The 17,025-nt window shown below is 38.6% G+C and overlaps 2 long non-coding RNA genes across 3 annotated transcripts in view; one reads left to right on the top strand and one right to left on the bottom strand.

The window, feature by feature from the left end:
* Window positions 1–1,013: 1,013 nt before the first annotated feature.
* Window positions 1,014–13,430, top strand: LOC135306652 (uncharacterized). Of its 2 annotated transcripts, none has more exons than XR_010367462.1 (3): window positions 1,014–10,362; window positions 12,026–12,116; window positions 12,236–13,430. It is a non-coding gene; the product is annotated as an uncharacterized LOC135306652 (long non-coding RNA). The 2 variants fall into 2 exon arrangements; XR_010367461.1 differs by having other exon boundaries at window positions 12,014–12,116.
* Window positions 13,431–13,563: 133 nt separating this feature from the next.
* The window catches only part of LOC135306653 (uncharacterized), a 30,058-nt gene continuing 26,596 nt past the window's right edge, over window positions 13,564–17,025 (bottom strand). The window contains exon 6 of the long non-coding RNA XR_010367463.1: window positions 13,564–14,589. This is a non-coding gene — a long non-coding RNA (uncharacterized LOC135306653). The remainder of the gene's footprint in view (window positions 14,590–17,025) is intronic.

Below are 17,025 nucleotides of genomic sequence, written 5' to 3'. Positions count from 1 at the left end.
TGTCTGGTCATAAGTGTTGTTCCCAGGAATCTGTTGATTGTGTCTGTGCTGATGTGACAGAGCAGTCGCTGTCAGTGGCCATAGACAGCTGTTCTCCTCCACCACGCAGGTGCCTGGCAGCTACCCTGTGAGCACCCTCTCCAGATGTTAGCCCACCACGGGAGCTTCACTGGGGCTGTAAGGCATTCATCCTGACTGAACCAAAGCAAAGTCTGTGCTTAAAACAAAGTCAAGGCCACCTTTGATGGACAACACAGGCAATTGGGCAGCCCCCACTTGAACACGAAGCAGTGAAGGCAGAAAAATGTAATGGAAGAGAATTGAAGCAGTTCTAATCCTCCTCCCACCATCTCTCTGAAGCACCTGCCTAGTAAGTCTACTGCCTGCAGATAGCTACCAAATCCAGGCAAAATTAGACAGCTGACCTAAAATTCCTGGTTAGCTGAAATGAGTGAAACAGCACAACTTAGTTAACAACCAGAGAAGCCCAAGTTGAAGAAAACCTCTTTGGATGCTCTGTTACAAAGATGCTTCAGGTTGGTTATGTGTGAAGGTATGGAATTGTCATGCCTGAAGATCTGAAATTGGTCTTGAGCAGACACTGTTAAGGCTTACAAAGCTGATTTCAACTCCACAAATTCAGAAGCAGTTTCCACTGTAAATTATATGACTTTTTACAATGAAGAGATTATCTGACATTTCACTATTTGGGAAAAAGAAAGTTGTCATCACAAGCAGGCTAGTAACCTTTTTATCATAGGATCTTCTTTGCATGGAAACAAGAAAAATAGACCACCTGTGCACCCACTTTTTGTTGCCTATGAAAAGAAATGTCAGGCTGATGAAGACGTTGGCAGCTCAGCAGCTTCCTTGCCAGAACATAAATTCAAGTTCCTGTAGCAGCATCTTCCAATTCAGAAAGAAGCTGTAGAACGCAGCTGGATCAATCAGAATTCATTGGCTGAGTTTAAAGGTTGGGTGACTTCAGTTGAGCAATTTCAGTAGTAACTTGGTGCTCTAGGCAGCTTTTACTTGCTTAGTTAACTCCACAAGGAAAGGAGCTTTTGGGTTGGCTGGTTGGGGTTTTTTTCCTGTGCACAGTTAAATATTTTCTAATTAGCAACGGAATAACTGAGAAGAAAACTTGCTCTACAAATTACCTTGACTATAAGCCATGGATTTTTGGTCCCTTTTAGGGGGTCTGTGAAGGTGCAAGTGACTCCCTATTCCCTTACCTGACCAATCTATTACTTGATTTTTTTAGGGAGCCAAACAAGCAATTATCAGTGAATTCAGGCCAGTATAAGAGGGCTCACTTCTCTGCAGGGAGGGTTGAAATTTGCGAACTCTAGAGCAATTCAACCTCAAACAAATATCCTGCCTTGAAGTTGTGCAGCTGGCCATGCCTGTGAGGTAAGGGGGTCTTTGTAAACATGGTGTCTGCATACCCCGTAGGTACTGCTGTCTCTTTACATTTTGATCTGTTTGAATTGTGTAGTGCCTTGCAGTCTGAACAACAAAATGACTGACTGTTCCCATCAGCCCATCACTGCTCCAGCTGTTTGCCTTAACCTGCAGCACACAGCCAGGCAAGATTCTCCAGCACAGTCAGTGTTTTCATTCATTCCTAGATTTGTTTCCCAGGTACTCAATAACACCTGAGGAAAGCAGCAGGAAGAGTGTATTTTGGGACTAGGGGGAATTTCTGGGAGAAGAGAACACAGTAAAACACATTATTCATATTCTTCTCACACTACTTTTGTTAGCCCATTTGTTAGTGAGCTGTAAGCAGTTACAGTCACTTATTCCCTGATTCTTTCCATTGCAAGACCTTGTTCTCCACTAATTAGAACATAGCTGAAAGTAAAGCATTTAGCTTGATTTATGCCCTCAGCAATTACTGCCCTCAGATGGACGATTTTAGAGTTCAGCCAAAGCAGCTGCAATGTTTTCAATAACGAGGCTTGATGAAAAAATGTCTGTCCACGATACCTTTCAGTGATTTTGTAATAGTTCTGTCTTCAAGGCCCGTTATTTGAAAACTTTGAGCAGTATGGCTATAATAAGAAAAGGGCATCTCTTGCTGTTTCTATCAAGTAAGTGGTTCAGTGCAGATAATTTAGCCACTAAAAATATCAGAATATATTACTGTGAAATGTCTCCCTTCTTACTTTGTGTATGCCCCAGCTGGGGCCACACTCACTGATCTTGTGCTGCTGCTGCAAGCCATAAGGGCTGTAAAGGACCAGCCCTATAAATGATTCACTTCAGCTGCTCTCAGCTAGGATTAGGATTGAAAACAGGGGGCCTTGGTTCTTATCTTCTCTGCCAAATGCTCCAGTTTGTCTCCCCTTCAGAGGCACCATGATGGAATAGAGGAGATAACTGACTGGCTTGTACAAGGGAGACAAATGCTGGGCCAGAAGAAATCAAAAAGAGACTGACCTTCTAGCACTGGATCAAGTGGAATGGAGCAAGCTGATCAGCAGGAGAGAGGTTGGTGTCAGTAGGGAGCTGTGACTTGGGGAGGAAAGGAAAGAAACAAACTTTGAAAGAGAGACTTGGAGGCTGGAAACTAACTGGGGCCAACTGATGATTAGGGGAGAGGAGGAGGAAGGTGAAACAGTTATGAATCTGTGAAAAAATTATGTCCATGAATCTTTTCAAGTTGGATGTGAAAGCCAAGCTTTGTGACTCCTCTGCCACCAGTAAATATCTGAAAACCTGCTAGCAAAATGACTATTCACTTACAATATTGTCCTCATACAAAATGACTGTATTAGTGCTGTCAGCTATTCCAGTAATGTGTCAGAAATCTGGGTATTGAATCACAGATGCTTAAAGCTGTTGATTAACCAGATATTTCATGTTCCACATGACAGAATTCCTGTATTTTTAATGTCTTTTGAAATCCAGAAGCTATCACAAAAAAGAAAACTGATTTCAAACAGTGTGAGTGAAGCTGAAAGTCAAACACACCAAACTGAGGAACTGTTAGAATTAAGGCTGTCTTTGGAACCTTCATTCACAGCTTCAGTCTGTCTTTTGATGTTGTTTTTCAGTATTTGAGTTCATGCTGCTTTCTAACACTTTGGCTTTGATGCTGCACATTTAGTGTTCTTTAAATGTGCTTTTGTGTACATCTAGAGCTAAGCCAGTCATTTCATTGTAAGTTTTCTTTTCTATCTTTTTTTATTTTCATGGAATTTTTAGAAAAAGGGTTCTTAGAAGAATATTGATGTTGAAATTTTCTGGTAACGCAAATTCTGCTTTTCAAATCTTCCGTGTGCTGGGTATTAGAATGGAAGAAGTGGATTGAAATACTTTCCATTGAGCTTCTGCTTGTTTGTTTGGGTTTTTTTCAAAAGTAGTTGTATAATTGCTATCAGGAGAAGGAGCAGGCTGAAGTCAGAAAGTGCCTGCCTGGCTGTGCAGTCTGTTGGAAGCCTGTGCCATTTGTGTTGACAAATGGGCTGCCTGTAAATCCCATCTTCCCTGCAATGGAGCCTATACTGGAAATCCTCCTATGGAATAGATCCCTGGGGCTGCTGAGAAAAGCATCACATGCCCTGCCCTCCAGCCTGCAGGATGTGCCAGCTCTGGCCACTGAGGGATGGACACGCTTTTGTCTCTGGCACTGTGCAGTGGGCTCCTCCAGCCAACAGCTAACCTTGCACACAGGAGAGGTTCACTGCAGGTTTAGGTCATTATACAAAGGTCATTCTGCTGTGAGCTCCAGGAAGGTCCCTCTCCTTCAAACTCACGCTTCCTTGCTAACCCTGAGCCCATTGCCCAAGCCAGAAGCTGGAAAATCCCAGTCCCTTTGACAAGATGGTATGAGAATACAACATCAGCATGGAGGAGTAGTTCCTCTCCATCTGGAATAAAACATACTGAAACCTTCCCTGTGTTCCTATACATGAGAACAAAAAAGCAGGGAGGAGAGAGTTACATGACCAGCTAATCTCTTCTAGGATAATAAGGGGAATAGTTTAAGTGCTGCAACAAACAAAACAAACCCCCAGCCATTCTGAGCCAGTATGGAAACCTTAATTTCAGCATTTTAACGATGTTGTATTCCACCTGACAGCACAGCACAAGCAACGTGACACCCAGTCAAGGGCTATAGTACATTCCAAGTAACTACACTTCAACCACAATGCTTTTCCCCTGGATAAAAATAAGTTGTACACAGTCGTACTGTGGAAAAATTTTCTGCATCTTTTGATACACTGGTGGGCTGTCTTAGATTAAGGACCCACTTAGTGTGGACATGCACTTTATATTTTTGTACTATTGGAGTGAAAAGAGGGAAAGTTACTTTTTTTTCCTTTTTAATGACACAAAAAGTCAATCATCAGTGTTACATTGAGATGTTATTTTTCTTCAGTATGTAGATCACACAGAGCTGCATAACAGAGCACTACACCAAAAGTGAAAAACAACCACAGGAAGAGGGGAGAAAAATCCTCTTACTATCAGCAGTTCTCAACTTTATGTATAAGAGAATTACTTCAGATCATGCAATCTGCTTCATTAGCCTGTTCATCTTCCCAGTGTGTTATTAAGGTTCAACTTGCTTAACAAAACCAGGAAGATCAGAATATGCCAATCAAATCTGGAATGACTTAAACAGTCTGTGGTATAAGTGGCTTACATATTTCATTGTAGGTTGATGTGAGGAAATTGCTGATACAGACAAAACATACAGGTTATAATTTCAAAGGCCCTGGAGCTGTAGGATGAAAAAATATTCAGCAAAAGTCTTTTTCCTTATTCAAAGTAAGAAGAAAATATCTGTGTAGAAAATAGGAGTTTTGAATTTAAATCAGTGAAACAATGAAAGAGACTGACAAAGAAGCATTTTGAACAGCTCAGCACAGGCTTTCCTTCCTTGTGCAACCACTGCTGGATGTAAGGAAATGTTTAATTTATGCAGTCCTTAGTCAAATTTTCTTCCTTTTAGATGTAGCGTTGAAATTATAGGCAGGAGCCTTTCCTTTGGTTGCCACAGGCCTTAGACTTAAATGCACAGTGAACAGCAAAGCTCTGCATATGGTTTAGAACCTAATCTGGAGACTGACAAACTACAGATCCCATTCAATGGAGACTTTTTGTCATAGCATGGGGTCACAAGTCCTGGCATGCATTCACAGGTGGAAGGATCCAGAGGAGAAGCGGGTGAAAATGAAGGAGAAATGGAGTACAAAGGGGAAGAGGGTGTTGTGATGGGCTATTGAAGGAGCACAAGTGCCTGCTGAAATGGTGTGATCATAAGTGTAACCACAAGCCCTGGATGAGTAAAGGAGGCTATTGAGCAGGACCAGTGAGCCTGCTTCTGTTGTAATGGTCACTCAGTAGAGATGACAAAAGATGAGATGCTATTTGGACAGTAGCCTCAAAGTTGGGCTGAAAACTGGAAATATGCTTAAGGCATGCAATGTGTTCATGTTATAGAGAGAGGGAAGAGAGGAAAAAAAAATTAAGAATTAAGTGGTTTAATCACTGTCCACAGGTCACTAAATGTGTACAAAGTACTTTACAGGAGGGTCTTTAGTCTAGCAGCAAAAGTATGAAAGGATCCAGTGATTAGGAGCTGAAAGTAGCACTTCCCCTTTAATGTGCAAAAGTAATTAACTTCATAAAAAATTCTTAGTGATATGGTATGTTGAAATTTTTACCTCAAGAGAGCATATCTTTTAGCAATGTATTTTCCCCTTCAAACACAAATTTTTGACCTTGGTGCTATAAGAACTACAGGGTAAAATTTTCCAGGCAGTTTACATTATATTTGATGTTCACTAGATTTAGCCTCAGAAAAAAATCCTCCTTTCAGATAGGTATTGTCAAGATGAGGTAGAAAAGGAAGGACAATGTCTCTACCTGCCTATGGAGGCTGGGACACTGAAAATGGGTTGTATTTCAACAACCTTGACTTTGACCTTCATGGCACTGTTCAGTTTAAGTGTTATTTTAATGTTTTTTGTTCCAGGTTCTTTGTAAGTTGTACATTTGAATGGAAAATCTTTAAATGCTGCAACATCATAAAGTTCCTAGTTACTGTTTATAATTAAAAATTCCCTTAACTTCTGACAAAAATCACAATGGTGCTTGCTTAACTAGATGTTATCACTATATCCTGTAAGAGTCTGCATGCAACCAAACTCTTCCTTATCTTCTCTCTAGCACATAATGATATAATTTTGAGCTATATGAAGAATTTGACATTTCTAATTAATTCCCTTCTTACAAACTTCTCAGTATTGCTGACAGTCATACATAAATACATTCTTTAGAGTCTTCTATTTTGCTATCTTTCCAGTAATTGGTAAAATAATTCCAGATTTCACATTTACAATAGTAGAGAAATTGAAGATCTCAAAAGTTTCCCAAAATATGATTCCAGTTTCTAAGTCCAAAGTTTCATCTTCTTTATTCTATGTTTACTTGATCTTGATGTAAAATGATTGTCTTTAATCTGTTGGGAACAAGGTAAAGCAGCCCTGTGCCAAGATCCCAAAGTACTGCAGGGAGATGGGCATCTTCTCGCTGGGCACAGCCCTGGTTGAGCACTTACTCTTTGTACAAAGTCCCAGAATTTGTACCTGTGGATATCTGTACTCCTCAAACTGTGATGAACAGGATTTCTGTTCCTGGACTGCACTAGGAGATGGTCCTTTTTTGTCTCTCTCTCCAGCCTCATGCACAATGTTTTTTTCTTGTATCCTCCTGGTTTTCATGGCCTGACTTTGGTTTGTGCACTGACTGCTCACATTGCTGTTATTCCACTCACTTTTTCTTGTCTTTTTATAAAGGCAGCTCGAGTTCAGTGCTGACCTCAGCTTACCTGACAGCCCCAGGTCTTGTGCTGACAGGATAGGTCATAGCTGTGATCTGAAATGCTCTTTGCTGTCTTTTTCCCTCTCCTCCTAGATATGAATTTATCCAGGGAGATAATTAAGCTGCAGTTCCCACACTCTCTCTGTTTCTCCTGCCTGCTGCAGCATGCTGGGTCCTATGACAGGATCACTTGTGTCCTTTCTCAGGCATGTTGTGTAACTTCAGTGCCAGGCATCTACAGTGTCCTCTTCTTTATTCTTCCTTTTTAAAAATGCTTTTGCTCTGCAGCATGTAGCTCTGCTTGATTTTGTATGTTATTTGTTTTGAAATGTCCATATATTGGAAAGGTTGTTCTGATTAAAGACTTATGGCAAAGTGAATTGAAATTATTCTGCTCCTTCTTTTAATAATTGTTTTATTTGCCCAGTCACCATTTGTTTATGAGTACCGCAACATAAGCACCACAGCCAGTTTGGAAATGTCCTCTGCTGACACTCCCCAAAAGATGGGTTTATCTATCAGGAAGTATCATTTCTCATTTTTGTGCTAAGCCATCTGAATCCTTCATTTTTCACTCCTGTGTTGCCCCTAAAGCTCCTTGCTATATCTTGGATTTCATCCTGCCTCTCACTATTGGATTTCATCCTGCCTCTCACTCTTTGCTCTGTGTGGCTCAGACAGCATCCAGATGGTCTCTTCCTGAAGTGAGCTTGTTCTGGAAAAAGCCTCACCACTGTCACTCACCAGAGGATGAGGCTGACCTGAGAAGACTGCACAGTACAAAAGGTCATTTTTCGTTCACTGGCACTTAGGAGTTAGCCAGCTGTACACTGCATGTATGTGTGTATGTGTGTGTGCACGTGTACAGCGTGTACCTGTGGAGATTTACACACACTCACACATATCCAAATTAACATTACAGAGGTATCAGCTTGACTGCCTCCCTCTGTTTGGAGCAAGAAGATCATGTTTTCAGACTATGTCTTCTAACCTGAAATATTCTGAGCATTTTAGTATTTCCTACTGGCTTTAAATGGATCCTAAAATTTTCTAAGTGTTAAAGGTAATCCAACTCTGCATAAAAGGATTTAAGAATTTAAAACCTCAGAAGGTTTTCCAGTAGCAGTAATTGCTTTCACTTGCAAGTATCTCCCCAGAGGTACAGGGAGTTATAATATTAGTGATATTTTTATCATAGTTTTGCACAGGCTAGACAAAGTTAGATCTTTTATATATTTCAGATATACATTAGCAACTTTAAATTCCTTTTACAAAATTTCTGTTCCTTGGAAATGTCTTGATTTACGAGTAAAGAATATGTTATTTTTGGAGAATTGAAACCATGTGGTTCTAATTCAAATTACTTCAGATGCATGTAGTTTGCAAATAGAAATTCCTCCATAAACCATTAGATATTGATGAGTTTCTCCAGTTAAGAGTTAAATGAGTCAGACCACGGTCTATCTAGTCATAACAATTAGAGGCAGAAATCATTAATAATTTAATTTAATTATAATTACTCTTTTGACTGTGGCTGGTGTAGAAGATTGCAAATAGGAAACGCTCACATAATTATTATTCTGAAGATCATTCAGGACAAATAAAAGTCTGAAAAAGATGTTAAATCTCTTAAAGGACTTACTTTAATTATTTTAAAGTCATACATTAATTAAGGTGTTTACTTATTAATCCTTGGAAATTGAATTCTGTACTCAGAATTAAGTGCTGTAATTTTCTTGAGTAACTAAGTGCTGTGTTTCTCATACATGAGAGGTTGAATTGCTCAACCTTAACTTTAGAAATTTCTATAATAACTTGAGGGATGCTGACAATTAACTCACTCAAAAACTTCTCTACGCCTCTAGCAAGTTTTGTGGCTCTAACATTCTCTCTCTTTAGAAATCCTGTTGGCCTACTTTTTTTGGGTCATTTACCAGTCATCGTCTGCTGCTTCATTTCTTACTGGCCTAATTTATCCATCTGGAATTGAAGCAGAATGTAGACAGAATTGACTCTGTGGCTGCCATTGCAGGCCAGCTATCATAACCACCTGAAGTTGAAGCACTTTGACGTTTGTGGCTACTCTGAAGAATCCCCTTCTCACAGACATAAGGGATGAGGGTGTTGACTGTTCCCACTGCTTTCTTTTCCTTATGCTGCTGGCCCTCTGAAGCTACTAAGGAAACTTCACAGACCTTACACATCATACTGCTCCTTGGAATATCTTTATTGGTCGGAGCTTTAGTTATCATTATGAAAAGCATTTTAACAGCCTAAAAATCAATCTGCAGGTTCATGATTTTGTTCTTTCCCTCTTGCGTACATCACATTCCTGCCCTCTCTTGGGTCACCCATATAAAGTCCATACTAAGCACCTCATCCTCAAGCAGAGGATCAGCCCTAGTGCTTGTTTAAAAATGCATTATTATGGTCCAAATATTTTTTCCTAGAAAAAGTAATGTTTTGAGGTACATAGAACATTGTAAGCATATTATAAGATGCATGAGAAACATCAGGTTGTTTAGATTAAGACAATGAATACTGCAATATATTCAAAGGCTTTTTCAGGCATTTCAAGCCTTACAGGTTCTGCAGAAGCAGAAAATCAGAAAATTTCAGCAGAAATCTCCCTGCAGATGAAATAATGCAAAGCCACAGTTGTGCAGCAGCAGCACGTAGAGTGGCCTGGAAGGGCACTGTCTCTGGAAAAGGAGAGGTGCTTTCCAGATTCAGCTGTGAGCCGGCTTGGCTTTGCTTTGCTTTGCTCTCTCCCTCCCACTCCCTCACTGTCTGTGCAGGCTGTGAGAACTGTCACTGCACCAGCTGGAGTGGATTTAAATTTCATATGGGAAGTAAAATGTTGGTTATGACAACGTGAATTGTTTTCCCGTTGTGCTGTAGCACAACAATCACCATTTCCTCTCTCACGTGGCTCCTGTTCACAAAGCCCAGCACTGTAGTTGTAACCACGCCTGAGTTTTGGAAGCTGAAGCCATTTGTCTCCTACCTGGCTGCTATCTTCCCCCACACTGCTTTCTCTGGGATATTTGAAGTTTCTCCTCAGAGCTCTTTACCATTTCTGTGAGGTGGCTCTGGCCATGGTGGGTTGCCCCTTTTCAGCAGGGAGATGTCATCCTCTGAGCTACAAACACAGCAGACAAGAGACTGACTGATGGTTGTCCCCTAGCTGCTGCAGAGACTGGTGGATGCACCTGGTTTGTTGTGGTCATCCAGTTCCAGTGACGTGTAAGATCTGGACTGTGAAAACAATTTACCTGTATTTGATTGACTCTTCTGTTTATTCACCAGAGCCTTCTAGAAAAGTCTGGACAAGAGTTTAAGTGCTGAAGTCTGTTCAAGCATACATATGTCATTGATTTAAAGTAAGAGATCTGTTGTCTGCAGCATCTTCTCAAACTACCTCTATCATAAGGAGCAGTCATGTGTTTGTGAAATTCAGTTGCCAAATAAAAGATTAAAGCTTCAGGCTTGATTGTGGCTGTTAGCACCCTTTCAAAAACAGTAAGTCATTGCTCTAAGGTAATTTACCTTTTCATACTGTTGGACATAGAATACATAGAATTTCTCTGAATGCCCATCTGAAATCGCTTTTCTTAGCTACAGAGTCACTTATTGCACCTGTGATTATTGGTGTAATTGAGAAAGTCTATTTTTCGCACATTAGACCAAAAATGAAACATTTATTTTGACACATTGGGCTACAGCCATCTGTGCCCCAGCATCAAAACATTTTTTTAATGTTCTATTTCAGCTGTTCCAGTTGGCCTCAAAAGAGCTTAAAATCTGGCAAAAATAGCACCAATGTTTAACTGTGCACAGAAGGTATTATTTATATGTCAGTAGCACATTGTTCACTTTCTAGGTCTTTAACAGCTGTATATAATGACACAATCCTTTACACATGCTAGTTTTCATAGAATATGTCACAGGCCTCTTCAGTACAAAGCTGGGGGCAGAAAATAATTTTGTATTTTTCTCTTCTATACAAGAAAATACACAGGCACTGCATGGTTTACATCATAAGCCAGAAACTATATTATTTCATCAAATGTAATAATGCACTTTCCTGGCATTTGTAGAAAAATTGATTTCTGTTAACCTGAGTCTTTTCTTCAGATATAGAGTGATCAGTTCTGTTTAAATCTCTTTGTATAGACAGATAGGGTATGTAATATCCCCATGGGCAAGAATGGGGACTTGGCTGTCAGATGACCTAATTTTGAGAGACAATAAGATTACTGAACTGAGGTGCAGCTGATATCAGAGCCCAAGGCCACCCCTAAGCTTCATTGCAGTTTATGTGATGGAAGGTCACCTCACTTTAGTGTCTGTAAATTGTAAAACAAACAAAAATATCAGCAGTGCAAAAGGCCTCACAGAAACCTCTATTGTAAACAGAGGCCAGTTCTTTATTTTAAAGTTCTCTATAATACTTCTATTGTAATTTTTAATTTAATATAAAAGACTACTGGACACAATATGTTTTTCTAAACTCTACAAATAATTGTAACAGTCAGCAAATAAAAACACAATAATCATTTTGGCTGAATATTAGAAGAATATGAGATAAGTCATCTGAGAAGTAATAACAAAATGGATGTGACAGTTAAGTTTTTTTGGTCTCAAATACTGATAAATCTTCCAATTCATAAACAATAAGTTCCAGATGCTGCCTGATATGACTTTTTTTCTGTAAAACTAAGGACACACATCAATCTGTAGACACATTGCTTACGATTTACAGGGAAAATAAAATATCTTCAGACTGATTTTAAAAAAAAGGCATGAATTGGTCTCCTAGACAAACTGTGACACTTTATTTACAGTTTTTGGTGCTGAAATCATTACAGAAATAAATATCATTCAATTCAAACTCCCCACATTCTATTGGGACCATTGCATGAGGGGGAAATAGATGCTTCTGAGTTGCCCAGCTGCTGTGTCCTTCCATAAGTTACTGCCCTGCAAAAGCCAGCAAGTGTCCAGTGTCCCTCTCTTCACTGGCCAATGCTCAAGCACCTCATTTCAGTAAAAAAAAAAAATTATTCAAGAAAAAGGGTAAAATTTATTAAAGGAGTTGAAAATAAAAATAAACATTCTGCATTTTTTAATGTATGTTAAATAGTCTAAATGACAAATTAATACTCCAAAGTTGAATTCATAGGATTCTATGAGCAGTGAGCTGGGTGTCAAAATAGCAGCAGGGATGATCTCTTTAACTGCAAGCTGAAAGCCATAAATGGCTTAAAAAATAGGTAAGCTCCTGTTTTTGAATGCAGTGTTAAGTTGAACTTTATTCCCTTCTCCATTGTAATGTCTCATCTCATTGTCTCAGCACATAACACATATTACGTTATTTCTTCCCATATCTCAGTATTGTTCAGGAAGCTTGGGGTTAACAGAAGTGAGCTTGGAAGTCTATTTTGGAGACTGTCTAGGATTCACTTTGATTATTCATGGATGAATCAGCATGTCGTCATCTCCGCTGGTCTAGACGTAAGAAAGGTCTAAAACCCAAACCCATGCAAGTCACGACTGCAGTGCAGGCCCTTTATCTGAGCCGTGTGAAAGCACAGTCACTCTGCAATCAGATGCAGGCTCAGAAGCAGTCAAGCAAGAGCAGTTCAGCTGAAGAAGCTCTGGGGAAGAAAAGAAAATCCGGGCCCGAAATACTGTGAAATATAAATAAGAAGACCAGTTTTGGTTGCATAAGCATATGCTGAATGACATGTGAAAAAAATAATGTCCTATAAAACAGAGAAGTCTCTCTTTCCCCAAAGGTAAGGCCATTCATGGCAGTTTAAGACCTTTCTTGTTCTTGTGACTCTGCCACACCTGCAAATGCCATCTGCACTGGTGAATTTTCATTGCCTCAGTGTCATCGAGAGAAAGGTGCATGGCCATCTAGTTACATTTATTTAGTCAGCAGCTTCAATATTTTCCTTTCTCAGTAAAACTCATCTAACATAAATGCAAGAGCTAAAGGCTCACTAGGGATTGTAGAGCAATGCAAATATTACAGAAGAGATAAGATATTGTCTAAAACTCACTTGTTAACAATTCTTTAAAGTCCCATAGGGCTGTTGGTGGACATTAAAAGAGATTTCCACAGAAATCTGGTGATTTTCAAACCCATCCTTTAGTACTTTCCAGTGGAAAACCATGGTTTAGCCACTGCACCTCTAATGAGATTCCCTGCAATGTTGCCTAACCTAGTCTTTGGTGAGATTAATATCTCAGGGGCAAAATTCAAAATTTTCTGATGTGAGTAAATGTAAGATACTCAGATAATATGTGGAAAAAAAGCTTATATTACTTAAAAATAAATAAGTTTGTGCAAAAGACTAAAATATTGCTTCTGCCTAGAAAATATAGCCATCTGGTAGGTGTTACAAGGTGTGAAGGCACGGGCAATGTTAAGGAAGACCAGGGGAAGACTGTAACTGCTACAGTGGACTGTAGAGAGCAAGTTGAACCATCCGATTTGCTCACCAAACACCTACATTGCAGAATGACCCCACTGGCTTCCTACCCCGTGAAAAGTCCTCAAGTGCCTTGCATGAGGATTCTTTCTTATTCAAGTAGATTGAATACATTGATCTGTGTGTGCCAGGTATGAAAACTGTTCTGTATTTGAACTAAAAATTCATTGCACCTTGTCTATGATTATAATGAGGTAAAACAGACCGTGGCCCAATACCACCAAGCTGGCAGATGCAACTCGTCCATCCATATAAAATTAATGTGATAATATCTGTCCAGTCTGGCCCACATCAGCAAAGGATGCCTGAAATATATAAACAGAGAGAGATATTAGTGAGTAAATGATAGTCAGTGTAGACATTTTTTAAATTTTCATGAAAACAGAGAGAGATGAGAGAATATCTGGAGAGGGACCAATTACAAATAACCCTGCTCACACATGCATAATTAACAGGATTCAAGAAGCAGTAATGATCATTCTTTTAACACAGCATAAGTCTGCCTAGAGAGGTGAACACATCAAAAAAACTCAGCATGAAATTTTTAAAAAATCTTTGACTAGTTGGGCTTTGGGGAGCTTGTCAGTTTATTAACATTACTTTAACCTAATTTTAATTTTGTTTAATGTGATTTCTTTTTCTGTGAAGCTCTTTGAAAAAAACTGTTGTTTATGCAAATAAACTACATGGAAAATTGGCTTTGTAACTAAATGACAGCTGACAGACTAGGCTGTAATAGTCAACTGGGAACTTATAAAGCATGATTTGTTTACTCTAGTACAAATTACATAGCTATGATTATTAGGGGCAATAAATATCTTAATAGTGGCTATTTTAATTAACAGAGTCCTATGGCTGGATCTCAGTCCCCACAAAGACTGTTTTGAACTGCTCCAGTGACAGCAAAAATAGCCTTAATCCTTATTTCACTACTGACTCTATTTAATATTTCAGAGGAGCTGGCATAATGAAGGTCAGATTTGTCCCATTCATTTCCTACCAAAACAATGTTTCTTGCTTGACTGTTAGCACAAATAATACATCCTACCATTTTTATCTTCACTGGCAGCTCTGATTTCACTATTTGCCTTCATCTGACTTCATAGGGATTTTTTCTGCCTGGGATGCAAGCCCTTTAAGAAATCTCTCTTCTCCAAATAATTATATTCTATTCCAGAGTCAGATCTTTGTAATTTTTAGATATTATTTCTTCATTTGAATGACAAGGTATTTTTGTCACAGAGTTCTACAGAATTAAAAAAAAAAAAAAAAACATAATCAGCAGCAACAACAATAAAAAACCCCAAACACCTACCTCTATAACTGATGCGTTATCTGTAAGTAATAAAACAATTTTCTCACATTTTCAAATGTAGAAATATGGATGCTAAGTAGGCAAAAAGCTGTTGCGCATGCTGCCACTTTCCTGCCAGAACAAGGGTTTGCCTGCCGACAACAATTTAAAATAGCACATTATTATGGAATTATGCAGCATCATAGGCAGCAGCTTCATTTCTGAGAGCCTGGTATTCTCAGAGATATCTTTATTAACTGATCAATATTTGATCATTGTCTTAAAGAAATTTGTGCAAACATCTGAGTCTCTGTTCTTCCTAACATCAAAGCCAGTGCTCTGTCAAACCCCCATCATCCTAAAAACCCAGCTCCTCTACAGAGGAGGATGAAGGGAAACCAATTCCAGAGACCATGGAAACCCTCAGCAGGTGAATGACCAGGGGGTGAAGGAAGCCACCAGCTCTCTCCACACACAAGTGCTCTTATGAGCAAGGGACCCCCCTTTCAAAATTACTGACTTTGAATTTCTGTTATTTTCTTCTTGTTCTCCTTTCTTAGGGCCCTTTCACACCTGTGGATTTCCCCTATTAGAAGGGTGTGGGAATTTGCTTTCGAATCTGCTTTGCTCCACCCCTGGCTGCTCAGACTGCCACAGGCAGTGGCACAAATCAGTGAAGATGCTACAGGGAAAGGGTTATTTGAGTAATTTGAGGGAGAAAAAGCTGGTGACAGCAGTAGTCAGGTGACCAGTGCCTTAAATGAAATATTCCTAATCTAGCTAGGTGACCACCTGAGACTACTGAGAAGCAGCAGAAATATTAATATAGTAATTAAAATCATCTGAACAACATAAGAGATGGAACTGAATTATGATGCAAGGTGTCAAGCCAGACATAATTAGGGTAGCCCAGCTGAGGTAATAATAATAGGGTGCAACATAAATATGAAGAGTACACATTGTTCAGGCAAGCTAGAAATTAAAGGCAGGGTAGTGAAAGAATATTATAATGTATAATGTTCTAGGTTTAAAAAAAGGATGAAGATAACATGGATAAATTTTAGTAAAAAAAGAATTTAGGGAAGGAAAAGGTTTGGGTGATGTTGTCTGCTTTAGCCCCCTGGAGTTTAATTTGTGTTGGATAAAGATCTCCCTAATGTTATTACAAAGAGAAATATTAGCATTAGGGAAGATTTACTGTCTTTATGGAAGATTTTGACCTTTCAGAAATAGGCTTTAGAACAAATATTACTAATAATGGCACAGTGGAGAAATATCTAGCCATAGTAAGTAAAAGATATTTTCAATGAACAAAGGAGGTATAAAAAAGCCATGCATTTAGGAAAGAAAGTAATAATGATGCATTTGGAGTTCAACATTTGAACAGTCACAACACATTTGTGAGTCACTAATGTAAAAGAAAGAAAAAAGTAAAAATTGTTCACAGATACATCAGGCAAAATAAAAAAAATACCAGAATACTGGACATTATTTAAAGTTTATCTGCAACACAATAAACAGTTCTAGTCATCTGTTATTAAAACAAAACCAGCTGTAACAGTTAGCTGTATTAAAAAAAAAAAGGCACTCTGATAGTAATTTGATGTTAGAGCTCTTCTATTATTTGACCTGAAAAGTACCTACAAAAGAACAATATATAACAACATTTGAAGGCAGAATAAAGTTTGATATAATATGATCTTGGCTTGTTTAGAGAAAATAAATCAGTGCTTCACGGGGTATTAACACAAGGAAAGGAAAAGAATTATTGAAGCACAAATGATACCATTGGCTTAAAACAACTGGACCTATGTTAATTCAAATATAGAATAAAAGATCATTAATCACTGGAAGATTTAAATTCTCGGACACACCAAGATAAAGAACATAGTGAAGTAATAAAGCTGTGATTTAATAATTGAGGTGTGATCCTTGCATCCAGGAGAGATGAGGTGATTTTGATTATTGGCACCAATGAACAACTGAGATATTTTATCCTGAGATTTAGCATACTTTGCAGAAAAGAGCGATTTTTAATTTGGTTGTGAGGTGACTGCTTTTCATTATTCCCTGATCTTACATACCTTGTCAGTTATTTGGATAGTGCCACAATATATGCTCTTACAATAGCTAAGTCACAGGGCTTTCTTTATAAATATTTGCGTGCATTTAGAAGAAAAATGCAAAATGAGAAAAAATTATATTATATACTATAATTCTATTCTAAAAATATAATTTCACAAATTAAATGGTTTTATTTATATTGTGTTACTATGGAGATACAGTATGTTATATTGAGAGAAAAAAAGGCATTTGGTTAGATTAATGCACACTCTCATAGTCACATAATAAAAGGGAATTAAAATGAGTCACACCCCTCTTGAGGGG

This window comes from Passer domesticus, chromosome 8, assembly GCF_036417665.1.
Source record: "Passer domesticus isolate bPasDom1 chromosome 8, bPasDom1.hap1, whole genome shotgun sequence".
NCBI lineage: Eukaryota > Metazoa > Chordata > Aves > Passeriformes > Passeridae > Passer > Passer domesticus.
The sequence above is the reverse complement of the archived record's forward strand: the minus strand, read 5'-3'. Positions and strand labels throughout refer to the sequence as shown.